Source organism: Equus caballus, chromosome 12 (assembly GCF_041296265.1).
Source record: "Equus caballus isolate H_3958 breed thoroughbred chromosome 12, TB-T2T, whole genome shotgun sequence".
Taxonomy (NCBI): Eukaryota; Metazoa; Chordata; class Mammalia; order Perissodactyla; family Equidae; genus Equus; species Equus caballus.
The window spans coordinates 43,449,899-43,468,796 of record NC_091695.1 but is presented as its reverse complement, the minus strand read 5'-3'; the positions used below and the strand labels follow the sequence as shown (position 1 = coordinate 43,468,796).

General features: G+C 48.7%; 2 long non-coding RNA genes across 3 annotated transcripts in view; one reads left to right on the top strand and one right to left on the bottom strand.

Annotated features, from left to right (window-relative positions):
* Positions 1-792: 792 nt before the first annotated feature.
* On the bottom strand, positions 793-10,177 carry LOC138916756 (uncharacterized). Its single transcript, XR_011424132.1, has 2 exons — positions 8,627-10,177; positions 793-1,393 (listed from the first exon to the last, which is right to left on the bottom strand). It is a non-coding gene; the product is annotated as an uncharacterized lncRNA (long non-coding RNA).
* The window catches only part of LOC138916755 (uncharacterized), a 23,744-nt gene continuing 14,575 nt past the window's right edge, over positions 9,730-18,898 (top strand). Inside the window, exon 1 of one of the 2 annotated variants that reach the window (XR_011424130.1) lies at positions 9,730-9,827. This is a non-coding gene — a long non-coding RNA (uncharacterized lncRNA). The remainder of the gene's footprint in view (positions 9,828-18,898) is intronic. The other variant, XR_011424131.1, reaches the window with a different exon arrangement.

Below are 18,898 nucleotides of genomic sequence, written 5' to 3'. Positions count from 1 at the left end.
CTGGGTCTGCACCTCGGTATCCCTCCCCCACCCTAGTTGCCGGTCCCTAAAGCGAGCGGTTCCCCCCTCTTCCCCCGCGCCGCCCCACTGCAAGCCTCGGTCTCCCCGCGGGCCGGGGGCGGGGGCGGGGCCTGGGGAATCCCAGCTCCATATTAGGACAGGAATCCTCCGGCGGCAGCCGCGGTGGCAGCGGGCGGGGCCGGGCTGCCTCCGCAACACTCCGGAGGGCTCCCCCCGCCTCCAGCAGGGAAAATGAGGAAGCGGCAGAGAAGCGAGGGGGCCATGCTGGACCTTCCGAGATCCCTGCACCTGGCAGGGACGCCTTAACTCCATCAAGCTGTCCTCCAGCAACCCCTCTAAACCCCTTCCCATCTCTGGGCTAGGACTCCTCTCCCTGTCTCTCCACATTCAACTCTTCATGCACACACACACACCCAACTAGTTTCTTTATCTTATTGCCTGCTTGATGGTCTGTCTCAGCTTTGTGCTCCTTCTACCCCCCCCCCCCAAACATTCCCCTTCTGCTCTCTCAAATCTCTCTTCCTTTATTTGTCAGTTTTGTCTCCACATCATGTCGCCTTTGCCCTGGCTCTCTCTCTCTCTCTCTTTTTTTTTTCTTTTCAGCACAAATGATTGCCGTCTACAGGGGCTGAGACGTGCCTTTCTTTCCCCCAGGATCCCATAAAAGGAGAAGGAAATGGGCTAGGGGACATTTTATGTGAAATCTCATTTGGTGGAGTAGGGGTCTGTGTGAAATCACTAGAGGGGTTGGAAATGTGGCCACTTAAAAAATTGGGGGAGAAGGATTGACCTGATTGTAGAAAGTCACATAGGAAGGATGGAGATAAAATTTGACACCAAGAAGCAAAAAGAGGGGGCCTGGCAGCTCGATCCTGGTCTCTTGTGCCATTTTGGGTTATTTTGATTGGGGTCATCCCCATCAACCATCCTGTATTAATGAGGAATGAGGGAGATGGAGGGAACGGGTGTGTGTGTGTGTGCATGCGTGTGCCATTATCTCTAACCATATTTACCTGGATGACAGAAAAATTGTTTCTCCAGGAAGCACGTCCCTGTTCCACTTTCATCTCTATCTGATCCCTGATGTACCCACCCACCCTCCTTCAAGCTTCTATTTGGACAAGCCCTTGATCTTTGCACCCCCTTGTTGTATGAAAATCCAGGACAGTGTTCTTTTTTTATTCACCCACTGGTCCTTTAGCCCTGGCTGGGAGACATTATTAGCGTCCTTCTCCATGAGAAGATGTGTCTATGGGTTGGGTCCAGCTGAACTCCAGCAAGCCGAGCAGATCCACAGTGAAAGAATGTGTCGCTGACTGCTGTCCATGGTTCTGAAATAATCTCCAGGAAAGTTGTGTTGGCCATGGTCTGCCTGGGACATCAAAGCAGAGGTTGAGTCCACACAGACCTCAGAGTGAGGCCTCAGTTGATTCTTCCCTTCTTTTCTGAGTATTAATATGGGCAGAGGTTTCAGGGGGCCAAGATTTCTGAGCTCTAGGAGTGAAGGAAGCCGGGGGAAGAGCCCTTGGATTTTTCCAGGAGAATGGACTGAAGGGAAGGCACTCTGGAAGGGAAGAAAGGTCTAGAAAGGGACAAGGGAGGGGGTAGAGAAGAGCTCATCCCAGTTCGCCCACTTTCATTCAAGTTGAGAAGCTCTGTATGCCCCAATGTCTCCTCTCCCTAGGCCAACTCCCACTCCTCTTGCCTCCCACCTCCGTGAAGCTATTTTTAACTGTGCAGAACCGAAAATAGCTTGGCAACAGCTTCAGGCCGTGGGAGAGGAACTATTTATATCACCAGTGATGGTTCCAAAATAGCAAGCAGGAGGAGGGGGGCGGCTGGCACGCTAGAGAGCTCCAGGCCGCTGCTAAAAATACTGGCAGTATGAGTCATCCTGGCCTGGCTGAGTCACCCCACTCTCCCCCCCTAAGCAGCAAGCAGCAGCAGAACAGGCTAAGAATTGGAAGCCTGAGATGGGGGAGGTATCAGAGCCCATCGACTACAGGAAAGTGGACAAGGGAGTGACTAGAGAGGGGGGCTTTGGGGTGAGTATGTAGAAGGAATAGGGGGAGGAGGAGCCACCCAGTCAAATCCACTGAATGAGCCTGCAGTATTTCCAGCTATGCACTGCTGTTTGAGTATGCTTAGGCAACTGAAGGAAGGGAGCCAGACTGAGGATGTGCATGTGTGTGTGTCTGTCCATTTGACGATGACTGTACTTGTATGTTTCTGTGTGTCTAGCTACGTGTGTCTTTGTAGCTGTTTGTCTGTATCCCAGTATATCTATGCATTCACCTATGCCTGCATCTATACCTGTCTTTACAAAAAATGTCTATGCTTTCTGCATTGTGTGTAGTTCTATGTTCATGCCTGTCTGTATTTATATGTTTGCAGCTTTCTGGGTGCCTCCCTGTCCATGTGTGTTCATGTCCACATCTGAGCCTGCTCTGTGCCTTTCTCTCTCAGCATATGACAGTGTACGTGGATTTACATGCATCCCCAGCCTCAATGCACCTTCTGTTGCCCTCTCTGATGTCACTTGTTGGGTTCTTGCACCACCCATCCAATATTCACCTCTCTCCACCCAGCATCTTCCCTTCTTTCCAGCCCTTTGCCCCCAACCATTTGTTAAGGCCTCTGTTGCATGCAATCTCTAGTAAAAAGATGGAGGACGGGAGCCCCGTATGACCTCTCTGTTTTCTCTTGAACCATCCTGAATCTTCCCTGGCCTGCAGGAGTAAGTGGTTTCTCATAGCTCCATATTTGGGGAGTTGAGGGAAGAGAAGGGCTTTCTTTAGTTCTAAAAAAAAAATTCCTGGTGTGGGCACAGGCATGCGCAGTGCACACACACATATATACACACACAACTGAGAGAGAGAATGAGAGAGAGAAAAAAATATCAAGGTCCCTTCTTTACTGAGACGAGCTCGCATCTGTTGCCATGGCAACCCGCCCACTCCTTCCCCGAAAAATCACCAAGAAGAGGTGATGGCATCGAGGAGGGATTGGCTGATTTCTTTCTTTATTATTTTTTCCGAAAAAGGGCTTTTTATAGCAAGAACAGGCCGTAAGATCTCTTGCCCCTGTCTGCATAGCTTTATTAGGGACCCGGAGGGACATCACCCATCAACCTCTATCAGAGAAAAAGAGGTGTATCTTTTCCAGAGATTTCGGAGAGGATAACTTCCTGGGAGGGAGCTGGAGTGTGAATGGGGAGTCTGTTTCTTTAGAACAGCATGGAGACTCCCGGTTAGGGCTGTTTTCCGGAGACTTGGGGCAAAGATCTTGACAGAGGACTGTCAAAGTGTATCCTGCCTTGGGCTGGACAAATGTGTCTATGAGAAGGAGAAAGAGGGAGGAAAAGGAGAGAGAGAGAATGCATGTCACTTGATGGGTCTTCAGAGGAGATGATGAGATGCCAAAGGATGCAAGCTCTCAGTGGTGGTCAGACCAGACAGGTGGACAAATGGCTCAAGAAAGATCCATTAATGCAATGGTAGTGCTATGAGTCACCACCAGATCACAGGTGTGGCTACTTGACTTGCACCTCAGGGAAGCTGGGGCCACAGGTAGGTGATCTAGGGGAGCATTGAAGCTCACCTTTCCTAACACTAGCCCCAGCCTGAGTTTCAAAGGCCTCCTCTGAAGCCTGGCCACCAGCCACTGCAACCACACCACTTTCTCAAGTGAACTATAGCCTCCTGCCAAATGACTGGATGGTGGAGAGGAAGGCATTCCTCGTTTACTCCTGGGCTTGGCTTGCTACAGAAACAGCGTCACTTGGGGCTGGAGTTTGGAAAGCCAGACCAAGAATCTGACTCTAGAGAGAAATACCTCCCCCTTCCAGCAGGCTGCCGCCACCCTCAGCTGACAAGGGCATGGCCTGGGGATGGGGGATAGCTCTGCTTGAAGTGATGGAACAGAGGAATGAAGACTTCAGATTTGCTCTGATCTGTTAAACCTATTCTCATGACAAATCTGACTGATACTATTATGCTAATTTGATAGATGGTGAAATTGAGGTTCAGAGACAGACAATAACCTACTCAAAGTCACAGCAAGTCATTGGCCATGCTTGATTTTAAGCCTAGCACCTGCCCCCGACCTCCTTCTCTTGCACCGTGGGGTAAAGCAAGGGTCTGCAAACTCTGGCCTGCTTGCCAAATCTGGCCCACTGAGTGTTTTGTAAATAAAGTTTTATTGGCGCACAGCCACATCCATTTGTTAACATATTGTCTATGGCTGTGTTCACCCTACAATGGCAGAGTTGAGCAGACGCAGCAGAAACCGTAAGGCCTGGAAAGGCTGAAATATTTACTAACTGGCTCTTTAAAGAAAAAGTTTTTCATCTTTTAGAGTATAGGATGAGTTCATACTAGGAATATCTCTGTCAGTCTCTCCCTTCTCATCCAGGAGCTCTCTGGGCCCGGGACATACCAAGCTGTCCTTTCATCTCCCTTTACTCTTCTAAATGCCACAGAACAGTAGTGTCTCTGCATTCCTTAAGGGCAGAGATTGGTAAGCCCTATGGGCTAGGCTCCTTACTAGCTTTTAGCCTCTTTATAACTGTGCAGATGTAGCCCCTCCCCCCCCCATGCAGGAGTGATGCTCCACATCCTGTTCCCATGGCAACATGAGTTTGAATTGGCAATGAAGAATCGGGGTACCCCATTCCATCCCTATCCCAACCCCTGCCTCAGGGCTGCATTTTGGGGAGGGAGATGTCTCATAGTTGGTGCTTAAGGTTTTTTCAGGAAGATAAAATGTCCTGGTGGGAGTGAAATGATGGTATTGAGGGGTCTCATGTGCCCTAGAGCCTCCAACCTAACCCAGGGGAAGAATCTCTATACACCTTCTCAGAGAGGTTTAGAAACTTGCCCAGAGTCACACAGCTAGAATGAGATAAATCCAGAATTAGAACCCAGGTTTGCTCATTTCCACTTCTTTCTATTTTTTACTACATTGTTCTTTTGAATTTATGAGTTTGGAACATGTAACAACTTTCTAACATATTCCCATCTCCTCCCCAGTCCTGGGTCTGGGTTTCACCAGTCTGGGCAGTGAAAATATAATCCTCATGTAGATCTGACTTGTGCAATGGCTGTCTTGTCTTCAGCTGCATCCTAGCAGGCTGTTTTCTTTCTCCTGAGGTCTTTTCATTATGTTATCACTCCCCCAATTCTACTTGCACAGGGAAGTATTCAGAACATTTTATCTATTTATGGTTATGAAATCAACAAATCTCATGTGAAGAGGGTACACGCTGGCACCCACGCATCGAGACGGTCAGAGCCAGGTGAGTGGGCTGAGCAGGGAAGGTGAGGGACATGGGACCACGGAAGGGGCGGGAGGGGGAGAGTGTAGCCCAGGTGGGAAAAGATGAAGCTTTTCTGGACCAGGGCTGAGAGAAGAGGGCACAAGTGATGCAGTGAGGAGCGTGTCAGACCAGCCATATTCCAAGGAGGGAAGGAAAATCAATCAACTGAAAACACTCTTTGAATGCAGAGCAGGGACTCCTTACTCCTCTAAGCACCATTGGGGAGAGAGGAGTGCAGGACACTGGCCCTGCCCTCAAGGAGCTAGAGGTCTGGAGGAGGAGACAGACCCTCCACCATTCATTTTTTAGTTCAGCCCAGTTTCAGAATCCTCTCCACCACCACTCTCCAGCTGGTGAACTCCTCCTTGCCCTGCTGGTCCTCCAGTTGGGCCCAGGGCCTCTCCCCAGTGCCTCCCATGGCCCCTTGTGTTTCCTCATCTGTGAACTTCCCATCCTGCATTGTCACTGCATCTTTGTCTGTCTCCCCCACTAGCATCTATATCTGGTCCCCGTATCTTCAGCATCCAGCATAGGGCCTGGCCCAGAGCACGGCCTAAGGTATGTAATTCATTCACATGGACACAGCTGAGGGCTGAGTCTGTCCAGCTCTCTGCTAGGCACTGGCGATGCAATGGTTTGGAAACACAGGCCTGGTCTTAACCTCATGGAGCATCCAGGCTGGTGAGAAAGTGGGAACTCCATCAAGCCACTTAAGTGGGATGGCTGCTGTGAAGAAGCTATACAGGGTGTTTGAGGAGAGCAAAATGAGGGATGACAGAGCCCAGGGAGTCCTGGATGGCCTCTCAGAGGAGGTGTCATTGAGTTGAGCTGCCGGGTGTCAAGTGACTGGTTGACCGGGCTAGGCTGTGCTGGGTGGGTAGGTCGGGTAGGGTGGACAGAAGAGTGATTCATAAATGAGACTCGATACAGGGACAGGTAGCCACCAAAGATGCCGCTACGGCCTGAGGCCATATTGACGACTGATGTCCAGAGAAAAGGTGGAGGGGACAGATACCACTAAGGGTGCCGAGCCCCCACCTCGACCAGGAGGTTTGGCTCCTGTGCTACGGGCAGGGCTGAGATGAAGTGGCTTAGCCTTGAGCAGAGGGTCCATGAGGAGAAGGCGGGTGGGAGGAAGGTTGAGGCTCAGAGAGGCAGTAGAGGGCGGAGGTCAGAAGGGAAGCTCCGGAGTGAGACGCCCAGGGGGAGCTCTGGCTCCTCCACATTGGGCAACTGACTCATCTTTCGTGCCTCAGTTTATCTACCTGTTAAATAGGGATGTGAGGAGAATAAAAGCACCTACATCAAAGGATTGATGAGAAAATGAAATGAGCTAAATCCCTAAGCACTTGGAACAACGCCTGGCACACGAAAGGACCACAATCGATGCTGAGTGACGGAATGTTAGTCATCATTATTTTAACTGTATGAAAAATTTAATTTTGAACAAGTCTCTGAAGACGGCCTGGGCTGGCTCGGGAGGCAGCACACGCCCTGTCACTGTCAGTGTGGAAACACGGCCCGGGCACCCACTGGTTTTTGTAGCCTTGGCTCAGCTTGGTCTGAGAGCACCAGATGGGTGGGCCAGACTGGGGGCGGCAGCAGGTTCAAAGAGAAGGACAAAGTAGACAGCTGGGGGCCTGCAGAGGTTGAGGGATGCACACAAAGTTATTCTGAAGTCTCCGGCCTGGGTCCCAGTGCACTCCATCCCTGGGCATCAGCTGGCTCCCACGCTGCTCAGCAAATCCAGATGGAAGCCCAGTGCGCCCTTCCAGTGCTCAGCGACTAAGCTCCCTTGCCATTTTTCTAGAAGCCAACCCGCCTGTGTCCTTCCCCTGCTTAAGTCCCTCATGGTTCCTGTCACTCCTCATTACTCAAAAGTCTCCTGGCCCTCTTGACCCCTGCTACCCACAGGTGCCTAGGCCACCATAGGCTCCAGGTTCAAGCGTGTCCTTGTGATCACCTGAATACACCTGGTAACATGCGAGTTTACAGAAGCACACTTTCCCTGCCCCTTATACACCAAACATGTGCATTCACTCATTCAAACCCCAGAAACCCCATGATGTCCAGGCTGAGATTATTCCCTCTGGCCCTGGACCCAGCAGAGAGAATGGTCCATGGGATCCCAGGAGAGATTGATGGGGTTCAGGGCTGGGGTGATCACGGGAAAGCAGCAGGCCTGGGAGTGGGCCAGTCACAGGAAGGAAGCCCTAGGAGGAACCAAGAGACCCCCAAGAGCAGAGGGAACAGTGACCCCCACCCGTGGAACACCGGGGCTCAGGGAGTGGGTTCATGGCAAGAAGCGGGTAGCAGCAGTTATGGCCTACTGATGGAGCAGCTTCTGGAACCAGGAAAAGATAAGCCCTGGGTGGATGGGGATGGGACATCAGGGAGCTTTAGGAGAAAGGACAAACCAGTTGAAGGGAAAGCTCCTGAAGCACCCAGTGTAGACGTGGGATGGGCTGCAGGAGCCTTCTGTCAAGGATCTGAAGGTTCGGGAGGAACTGGAGGCGGACTCAGTCTAGATGTCAGTGGGTTATGTTTGATGCAGGGGAAAAAGTCCTGGCCAGGAGGGTCAGGAGACGTGGGTTCTGGTCCTAGCTCTGCCACCAGCCTACTGGGGTGTTATGCAAGCCCCTTCCCCTCTGGGTCTCAGTTTCCCTCTTTGCAAAATGGCAGTGGCAGTGATTTTGGACCGCTTGGCCTGGAAAGGCCCGCCAATCTCTGGCACTCAGAGCATCTCTGGGCCCATGTCCTGCCTGGCCAGTGCCTCTCAGGCTTTGGAAGTTGAATGCTGCCACCCTGAGACCCAGTTTCAGGTGAGGATGAGCCATGTGCCGGCTGCTAAGGTCTGAGTGGGCCTGAAGTCTCCCAGAGGACCAAGTCCTCTGTTCTGGAGAAGCAGAGCCACCTTGGGCCCTGGAGATCTGGTCTGTGCAGACACAGGGGAAGCAAGTACTGGTACTGACTGTGGTTTTCCTTCTTTAAACCCAACCCATCAGGGGCCTTCTCACAGGTCTGTGCTAAGTGCACTGGGAGACTCACCATTGGAGGACTCTGATGGGTTCCCAGGTGTGTAAAACAGACCCCCTCCCCCCCTACCCCCGCCCCGGGCATCCTCAGAGTAGTCTGCACAGCCTGTGGCTGAAGCAACCACTGCCTCCAGTATTCCTTAGCTTCAGTCTGGTGGGAGAAAGAAAACACCCCCAGAAGTGTCCCACATACAGCCACGGAGAGATTCCACAGTCTGGCAAAATACCCCATTTCAGAGAATCCTAGACTCACAGTTGGAACGGGTGGGGGGGCTCTCAGAGATCATCCGCCTGGAGTGACTGTGGCCTGGCGCAGAGAGTAGAGTGGCCCCAGCGACACAGCCAGCGTTTAGTGGAGGTGGACCCTGAATCAGGCCCCTGGACCACAGTGCAGTGACCTTGTGCACTTCTCAAAGGCTGGCCTCTGGGATCAAGGTGCAGAGAGAGTGGGCCAGGAGGCAGGGTTCTGAGTCCTAGTTTCAACAACGCATTGACTTGCTGTGTAACCTTGGCAAATAATGTCTCTTGGGGGGAAGCCTCAGTTTCCCCTCCTGTGCATTGAAGTCTTGGCCCTGGCAATGGATGCCCCTGGGAAAAGCCGTTCACAGCTCTAGGACTAACTGCTCCAGAGCACGAACCTCTCTCCTTTGCCAGACTTGGTGCCCACAGCTGGGCTGGATCGGATCCACCTCTTGTCCCCAGCCCTGATCTAGAGCAGGGGTCCAGAGATGTCTGGAACCTACGCAGCTCCTTGGGCATGGTCAAGTACTTCACGGCTGTCCTCAGTGCACCTTGGTCAAACACCCCTGAAAATGCTGCATGGGGAGTGCTGGCGCCATCAGGATTGGGCAGGGGAGTCCAAAGCGCTGGGTCCACATGGCTCTGGGGAGCCCTGCCAGAGCCTGCAGCCAAACCTCCACCCAGAAGGACTGGCGTTTGTAAGCAGTCTGGAAAAGGTTTGGTTCCAGAAAGTTCCAGAGAGCTGGTGGGCTGCAGGAAGCCTTCGATGGAAGCAGACGTCTGCAAGCAGCAACCTGGTTGGTTGGTTGTGGAGTCTGGGATCCAGAAGGTTGTCCAGAGTGATCGTCAATCCAGGAGAGCCCACCCAGGTCTGGACTCCGCTGGGGACGAAGCAGCAGCTGGTGCCACGGTGGGAAGAGGAGCTGTCTGTTCCCTCTCCCGGGTGCAAGTCAGGGACCACGGCCTGCCACGCTGTGCCAGCTATTCTCAACGTTAAGGAACAAGGGACTGACCTCTGGCTAGGAAGTCAGCATCCTTGGGCTCTGGCCCACGCTCTCCAGGAACATGTCATGTGACCCTGGTCAAGTCACTACTCTTCTCTGGGCCTCAGTTTTCCTTTCAGTTTAGCGAGAGGGTTGGAGAAACTGCTAAGGAGCCTTCCAACTAAGATCCTAACCTGACCTCAGGCTGAGCCCACCCAGAAAAAGGCTAAGGTAGGAGGTTGGAGGCGGTGCGGGTCTCCAGAGACCCAGGGTGGCCCCGCGGGCAGTGAAGTCCTCACCTGCTGTTTTCGCCCTGTGGCCTTGTCCAGGGAGGGTCAAACGTGCTAGGCCTGGCATCTTGTTCCCTTCCAAGGTTCCTATGGCAGAAGAGTCTCCCCTGTCGGGGCGGGGGGTCGGGGGAGGGACAAGGGCAAACCTCCTTTCTCCATGGTTGAAATTTCCCCAAAGTGGGTGGAGGGCGCTAAGATAGGGGGTCCTAGGGTGCGGCGACGGGGCCTCCCGGGTCCAGGCCACGTATGGGGCTCGCGGCCCGGGGGCGGGGGCAGCTCCCGGGCTCTGGCGGAGCCGCCACTCCGCCGGTTGCCTTTAAAAGGCGCCAGCGCGCGCGCATCAGCAGAAGGGCTGCGGCTCTCTTCCAAAATAGGCAAGAACTGGGAGGCCGCGGGAGACGCGCTGCGAGCAGTGCAGACGTCACCCGGGGCCTCCCCACCCCGACCCCCCCTCCCAGCCTGCATCAGATCTCCATGGCAACGGCGTGCCGCGGCCGCTGATGAATGAGCTACAGCAAGAAGAGGAGGAGCGCGCAGAGATGTGCGTTCTCTCTTTCAGGCGTCCGGGCCCCGAGGCCGCCCAGAGGAAGGGAATGCAGACCCAGAGCTCGGAGGAAGGGGGCGCCCTCATATTCAAAAAGCCTCCAAGACCCATTCATTCCCAGCTGATCCTACCGTATCCCAAGAACGCAGAAGCTACGCTCTCCAGGGATCCCCGACCCTTTGGTTTAGGGCTCCTCAGCTCCCAGGGTTCCCCTTACCCCGTCTCCCCTCTCGCTCGGTCAGCTTTCTCCGCTCCCCAAACTCTGCGGAAAATCAGACATCATGTGGCCCAGCGCCGCCGCGTGGCCGATGATGGCGCTGCGTCAGGCGTGCTTGTGGCTGGGATCCCGCCGTCTATGTCGCCCTCTGGCGATTGCGAGAAGGAAGAGCATAAAAAATCTCAGTCTTCACATTAGGACCCTAATTAACAAGGGCATCATTATAACCAGTAGTTAACGTTTAATGAGTGCTCCCGATGTGTCGGACCCTGCTAAGCGCTTTCCTCATATCACTTCATTTCATTCTCACAGCAACCCTGCAATGAAGATTATTATTATTGTTGTTGTTATTATTATTATTGCTACCATTTTGCAGATGAGAAAAACAGGCAGAGAGAAGTTGCAGCTTGCCTGTAACTGTAAGGGGGAGAACTGCCACCTGAACTCGTGACTGCGTGAAAAGCACTTGTCACCCCCTCACTTCCAAAACCCATGGTGTTTTTTGATCCATTTCATAGTCTCTTGAGATAAGTAGGATGGCACCCATTAAAATTATTCCCATTTTACAGATAAGGAAACTGAGACTCAGAGAAGTGAAATGTTTCACCAGAAGTTTCAGCAGCCATGGATAGAGCCCAGGTCTCTAGGCCCCTGGTCTAGGGACTTTTAGCATGAGGTGGCTGGGTAACGAGGAGTCCAGCACACCCTTCTAAGACCTTACCCCCTAGTAAGAGGGACTGCGGAGCCAGCTCATCCAGGGCCAGTCGTCCATTAGCAAATGGAGCAGCCCGAGGTCAAGAGAGGAGCAGGGACTCTCCCCCGTCTTCAGGGTTCACAGGAGCCAGACGCTCTCGTTTCTCTCCATATGTATGGCATATGCTGTGCTTCCCATTTTGGCGGTGTTGCCTTCTACTGTGGTCATCCTGCTTATGCTGGACCCCTCACACTTATATACTATTGGGGTGAGACAACACTTCCTGGTTTCAGCTTGCTGCTCTTACGTTGACCTGCCCTATTTTCCACTGAGTAATTCTTCTCTGGTCTGTTGCTTTCCTGTTTCCCTGCAGAGATGCTGACTCCATGCAAGGCTCTGGGGGGCTGTTGGAAGTTTGTTCTTACTGGCTTGTATTTTGGGGCTCATGGGTGTGCCCTGTCATCTAGTTTTGTTGTAAACTTTGACCATGTGATCTGGTTTTGTTCTCTAGTTGCTCTGTCTTTAAGTGGAGATTCGTGGAGATTCAAACCTGTGCCTCTGCCTCTGCTGCTGTCTTCCACATTATTCTTAGCCAAACACGTTGGGGATGCCAAGAGTTTGAGGGTAAACCATTAAAAGAAATCCAAGGGTGTGGTGGTCACAATTTCTAAACCTCCAGTTAAAGGTACTGCTGCCAGCGTGGTTTAGGTTTTTCAGGAATTTACAATGAACCATCAGCTACAAGGCGTGTTGTCCTCATGTGGGTGACAGTAACTCTACTTACCAGATCCTGGACTTCCAAGCCCTGTTGATTGGCCATCTTGTCCCATTCAAGGGCACCAGCTCATTCAACATCTTTCCTTCATTCTGGATGGCTCTGCTGTTTTTCCATGAGCTCATTAAGAGGATTTGCTGACATTATGGCAATCCTGAAAGGGCTGGAGAAATCCTCCAGAAGTGACCTTTATCTAGACTTCCTTAGATGTGTCCCCAAGCACCTTCTCCTAAATGCTTCTTACAGTTTCCTCCAGTTGCTGACTAATATTGGGGTGTCCCCTCTTTCTGACCCCAAAGTTTCTCTTACAAGATGTGTTTACAGTTGCCCACATAGACGCTCTCTGCCTCCTGACATGAATGTTCTCTGGACCAGCCAACAGCTCCAGGAAGTCTAAAGGTGTGGGACAGTTTGGGATCAGTTGGTAAATTCTCTATCCACTAACCATTCCACCATTGGGTTATAATTGTCCGTATGTAATTTCCCACCCATCCCACATCTTTCCCCGATTGGCTCCCAGGTGTGTGTCCCCTACCCAAGGTTTTAGCGTCACAGCAGTGGGGGATGGGCACAGGGATGTGAACTCTCAGCTGTGGTTTCCGTGGCTGTTCAGTTCTGATTTCCACCAGGCAGGGCCAAGAACTGTCTTATGAGCATCTTCAATTGGAGCGATATCCAGTAAATTCTTATAAACCAAACATACTCCTTGTGGTGCAGGTAGGTCACTCACTAAAGATAAATTTTTCCACAGTAGTCCTGCAGTCAGTGGGGCCAATCTTTGTGGCATTGCACGCATTCAGATTTGTTTAATCCTTGAGGTTACGTACCAGTTAGTTATTGCTTTACAACACACAACCCCAAAACAGAGTAGTTTAAAACACTACACATTTACTATTGTACACAAGTCTATGGATAAGCTGGACAGCTCTTCTGGTTTGGGATGTGTTCAGTTAGTGCTTTGTGGTCAGCTGTGAGTTGGACAGGTAACTCTTCTGATCTTGACTGGGATCTCTCACATGTTTGAGGATCAGCTGGCTGTAGACTGGTCTAGCATAGTCTCAAAAGGGACAGTTGGACTCTCTTCCATGTGGTCTCTCATCCTCCAGCAGCCTAGCCTGGGCTTGTCCATGTGGAGGTGGTAGGGTTCCTAGAGAGAGGTGGCATACAAGGCCTTTTGAGTCCAAGGTATGGGATAGTGCCATGTTCTATTTGGCCAAGGCAGCCACAAGTTCAACCCAGTGTCAGAGTGGGAGGAGACTACAAAGTTACAGGGCAAATGGTATGGATACAGAGAGGCCAATAATTGGGGCCATGAGTGCAATTAGCCTACCAGAGGCCCCATGAGTTTCCGTATGACAGCCGAGTATGTTGACAGTGAATTATGCCTGCTCAAACCTTGATTTATAATAGTATCATTATTCTATATCACATTCCTAGCATTGATGTTTACCAATGTATTTTAAACATGTTCTGAATTTTTATTATTAGGTTTCACAGACATCACCCATAAATAGAAATTTTTGAATCCATGGAACTTTATTCATTAGTAGCTAGAATGCAACTCCAGGCAGCTTGCCATCATCCATGTATCATGCATTCAGCTGCAAGTAAAAGAAAGCCAACTCAAGTAGCTTAAAAATAATTAAATATATTATCTCACAAATGGGGAAATCCAGAAAGGGTTTAGAGTTCCGAGGATCTCAAGGATCCAGGATCATCCCATCTCTCTGTTCTGTTGGGCTCAGTGTGAGATTCATCCTTTGAATGGGAGAAGTTGACTTCAGTGGTTCCAAGCATTGTATCTGGATAGAACAAGATCCAGAGGAGAAAGAGAGAGCAGATCTTTCTATTCCTGGATCTCTTTCTAAGAAGGGAGGGAAGTTTTCCCCAAGAATCTCTGGTACTAAATATTTTCCATTTCCACCTCCAGATGCACTCGACAATTCTCCAGCTTGCTCCATACCCTGGGAGGGTGATCTCTACGATGGCATCAATGGGCTTCTTTGCTCATTTTTTGCCAGGTGATGTGGCCAACAGGAGTCATTGGCAAGAGAATAGAAGGCAGGAGGAGAGTGAGATTGGGGTATTTAAACCTCCCGGCTCTATCTCTGCTGGGTTGCCATGGATTGGTGGTGTTTCTTTACCAAAAATTGGAGCCCTTGTCAGGCACCTCTCTCCACGCAGCCCCCTCTCTAGGTTCAGGCTGAGGGGTGCCGATGGCCCTCTGCTATGGCTAGACTGACCCTTGTTTCTCTAAACCCACATCTTTGTAGATAATCCTGTTTTCCCAGTTTGAGTGTGCCATCTGCTTCTGTCCCAGGGCATGACAGATACCCTCCCCTACAGATCTTTCCCAATGGCTCATTGGCTGGAATTAAGATAGCTATTACTGAACCAAAACATAATAAGAGAGAACAACGTAAAATGATTATAGAGAAGATGATAGAGACGGAAGATTCATAAATTAAATCCAACATAAGATAATTGGTATTCCCAATGAAGAGATCAGGAAAAAAATGCAACAGGAAAAATATTAAAAGATACAGAATCACACTTTTCTGAAATAAGAAATGGCCTTTATTTACATATAAAGAACTCTTACATTGCAGACGTATGCATGTCCCGGGGGAGGGGCGCAATCACGTAAAAGGATAGAGTGAAGCTGCATCCTTAGATTTCATGGCTACAGAAAGATCCCCATTGGCATTCAAGAAAAGAAAAACTTGTCGTATACAAGTAAGAAAATATCATTCATTCATTCAACAAACATTTATGCTAGATCCTGCTCAAGACACTTGAGATGCATCAACGTACACAGGGATAAAGTTCTCTCCCCTCATGAGGCTTACAGTCTGGTGGAGACAGACAGATCAAATGACAGACATAATATATAAGAAAATTAGAAGATGTTAAATTTATAAAAAAAGAAAATTGTAGAGCAGGGGTGTGGGCTTGGTAAATCTGGGGTTGGAATTTTAAATAGAGTAGAGAAGACTTGTTGACAAGTTAGGAGCTGTAATGGTGGGCCACTTTATACGGTGGCAACAAGTAATCTCCAATTCTTTTGTTTTAATTGAAGTACAATTGACATACAAAATTATATCAGCTTCAAGTCTACAACATAATTAATCCCTAATTCTTCATTGCTTTTAACAACAAAGGAGAGATGTCAAGGAGGAAGTTAACTAAATGGAAACTAAACATAAAGTTCAAGAAGGAGGTGTGAACTAGAAATAAAGTTCTTGGGATCCTTTGGTGTATAAATGGTATTTAAAGCCACAAATTTGGAGCAAGTGTGATGGAAAAGAGAGAGGTGCCAAGACCAGAGACCTGAAGAGATCAGGGAGAAGAAAAGACTGAGAAGGAGATGCCACTGAGACAGGAGGAAGAACAAAGGACGGTGTCCTAGAAGGCAAGTGAAGAAAGGACTTCCATGAAGAGAGAGCAATCTACCAGGTCAATTTCAAAATGTGAATAGATGAGGTCAAAAGGTGAGAACTGAGAATTTAGGACTTGGAGGTCATGGATGGCCTATTCCATGGATAGCCAAGATGAAAGCCAGGTTGGTGTGGATTTAAGAGGGAATAGAAAGAAAAGAATTGGAGATAAGGAGTATCAACAATTTTTTTTCTGCAAAAATGAGCAAAGGCACGGTTGGTAGTTGTCAAGGGAAGTGAGATAGGAGAATGTTTGTATGTTTTTAAGATGATAGGAACTAACCAGGGGTCTACATATTGATAGAAAGGATCCTGTAGGGAACAAACATTGATGGAGGGGAGAGGAGAAACTTGCTAGACCGGAGTCCTCCAGAAGGTGAGAGTGAATTGGATGTGGAGGACAAGAGGAGAATTGGCTTTGGACAGGGCCTTAGATGGTTAGGAGAGCAAGAAGAACGGGTGCTGATGAGTATATGTGGTGGATACCAAGTTGGCAGAAATTTCCACCAAGACGGTGGAAATTCTGATTGCTTCAACTTTTTCAAGGAAGTAGGAAATGGAGTCATCAGCTGAGAATGAGTATGGGGGAGGAGGTGAGAGAGGTTTGAAGAGAGAGTAGAAGATTTTCTAAGAGCTTGGGAGAATGAATGGACCAAGGGAATGGAATATGATTGCCCCATGGCATTAAAGACCTATTTGAGAATCGTAATTGCAAAGCTGAAGTGAGAAATTGGCAAGATGAGTGCATTCTCCAGTCACTTTCAGCTACGCGGTGCAGGCATAAAGTATAAGAAGATACCTAAGAAATGTGCATTTCTGCTAAGGCTGTAGGTCCAAGGCTGTAGTTGATAATTACATCTACCTTTCTTCATGATCTCTCCATATTCTTTTTGCCCTCAGCCTGCACTATGGCTGATTGGGGTTCTTTCCCTGGTGGGGTGACTCAAGTTTTCAATCGTAAAGGATTTGAACCACTAGAGATTCTGCCATATCTTTTTGTCTTGAATCCTCATGCCTATTTCTCCCAAATCCTGACTATCAGTCATCATCATCATCTAATATAGCAGGCAAATTTACATAGTGCTTACTACGTTGCAGGCACTAATCCAAACACTTTACCTCTATTAATTGAATTATCAGCACAATGACTCTATCAGATTGGCACCAGTGTTAACCCATTTTAAAGAAGAGGTAAGAGGGGTGCAAAAAGTTTAGTAAATTGCCTATGGTCACACGAACAGTAAGTAGGAAAGCCAGGATTTGAACTCAGGCATGTGTCTCAAATCCATGCTCTTAACTACTAAGGTGATACTACTTCTCACAACAGCCAAATTGTTATCCACTGCCCTGGTGTAGAGCCACAGTTCAGACCAGCTCTCCTTTGGAACAAAGTGGATGAGAAGTCCTCAAAATTCTGTCCACTTGGAGGATTTCCCTTCCCGCCGTCCTTCAGTGACACCCATGCGTGGGCTGTAATGCTGTAGCAACCCACTTCCAGCTGGTGCCAGAATATCATGCAGAACCACCTGTGGACCCGGCTCAGCACTCCCCACCAGGCTACGGATGTGGGTTGTGGAAGATGAGGCTGTATAGGATGAGGTTGTGTAGGATATAGATGAGGAGAGTATAGGAATGCTGAGGATATGAGTCCCCTGCGCGTTAAACTTACTTCTGCTTTCAGGCTGTGCTTGAGCTTGGTCTCATACACAGCACTTTCACTTGATGGAGAATGGCTTTGCATGCCCAACCTATGGCTTGGTGGATTGGTCAGAACTCAGCATCCTAGCTTGTGTGGTCACTTGACATCATATCATCAGGTGTTGGATCTCACCCAGGGCCAAGAACCAAACCAGAAATGTTTCTCAAAAGAACATGAATTGTTTTCTGAAGACCATGGTACCACAAAGAACCACAACGGGCTGTGTTAAACGACAGAAATTTCTTTCTCATAGTTCTAGGGGTGTAAGTCTGAAATCAAGGTGTCAGAAGAGTTGGTTCCTTCTGAGGACTCTCTTCTTGGTTTATAGATGGTCATCTTCTCCCAGTGGCTTCATCTCATCCTCCTTCTGTGTGTGTCTATGTCCTGATCTTCTCTTCTCGTGAGGATGCCAGTCATACTGACCTCATTATATTCTTACAAGGAGCTCAGTCATGTGGACATGCCCTAATGACCTCATTTTAATTTACTTGCCTCTTTAAAGACCCTGTCTCCAAATACAGTTACATTCTGAGACACTAGGGGTTAAGGCTTCAACACATGAATTTGAGGGGGAGGGAGGAAGGGAACAATTCAGCCCACGACACAGGCTAAAGAAAAAAATAATCACAAGATCACATCAATTGATGCAGGAAAAGCATTTGACAAAGTTCAACACTCATTCATGCTAAAAACTTACCAAAAATATAGGAATAGAGGGAAACTCCCTCAACTTGATAAAGAGAATCTATGAAAACTCTACGGCTAACATCATACTTCGTAGCGAAAGACTGAATGTTTCTAAGATTGGGAACAGACAAGGATGTCAGGTCTCACCACTCGTATTCACAGAGTACTGGAAGTTCTAGCCACTGCAATCAGGCAAGAAGAAGAAATAAAAGACATGCAGATTGGAAAGGAGAAAAGAAAACTATCCCGCCTTGCAGATGACATGATTATTTACACGGAAAATACCAAGGAATCTACTAAAAAAAAACACCACAAAAACTCCTAGAAGTAATATGTGAGTTCAACAAGATTGCAGAATACAAGATCAACGTACAAAAATAAATCCTGTTTATATACTAGCAATGAACATATGGACACAGAAATTAAAAATAGAATGCCATCTAGAATTACTCAAAGCAAAAAGGAAATACAAGGGGGTAAATCTAACAAAAGAGGTACAGAACTCGAGGCTAAAATCTACAAAATGCTTACGAAAAAAATAAAATACCTAAGTAAGTGGAGAGACCTATTGTGTTCGTGGATTGTAAGATAGAATAGTAAAGACATCAATTCTTTCTAAACTGATGTATAGATCAAATGCAATTCTTATCAAAATCCCAGCAAGGTATTTTATAGCTATAGAGTATTCTAAAATTTATATGGAAAGGCAAAGGAAAGAGTATAGTTAAAGATAATTTTGGAAAAAGAATAAAGTGAGAGGAATCACTCTAAAAATTCAAGGCTTATATAGCTATGGTAATCAAGATTGTGTGATATAAGCAGAGAGCTAGACACAGAGATGGATGGAAAAGAATAGAGAACCCATAAATAGACCCACACAAATATGCCCGATGATTTGGGACAAAGGTTCAAAAGTAATCTGATGGAGGAAAGACAGTCCTTTCAACAACGGTGCTGGA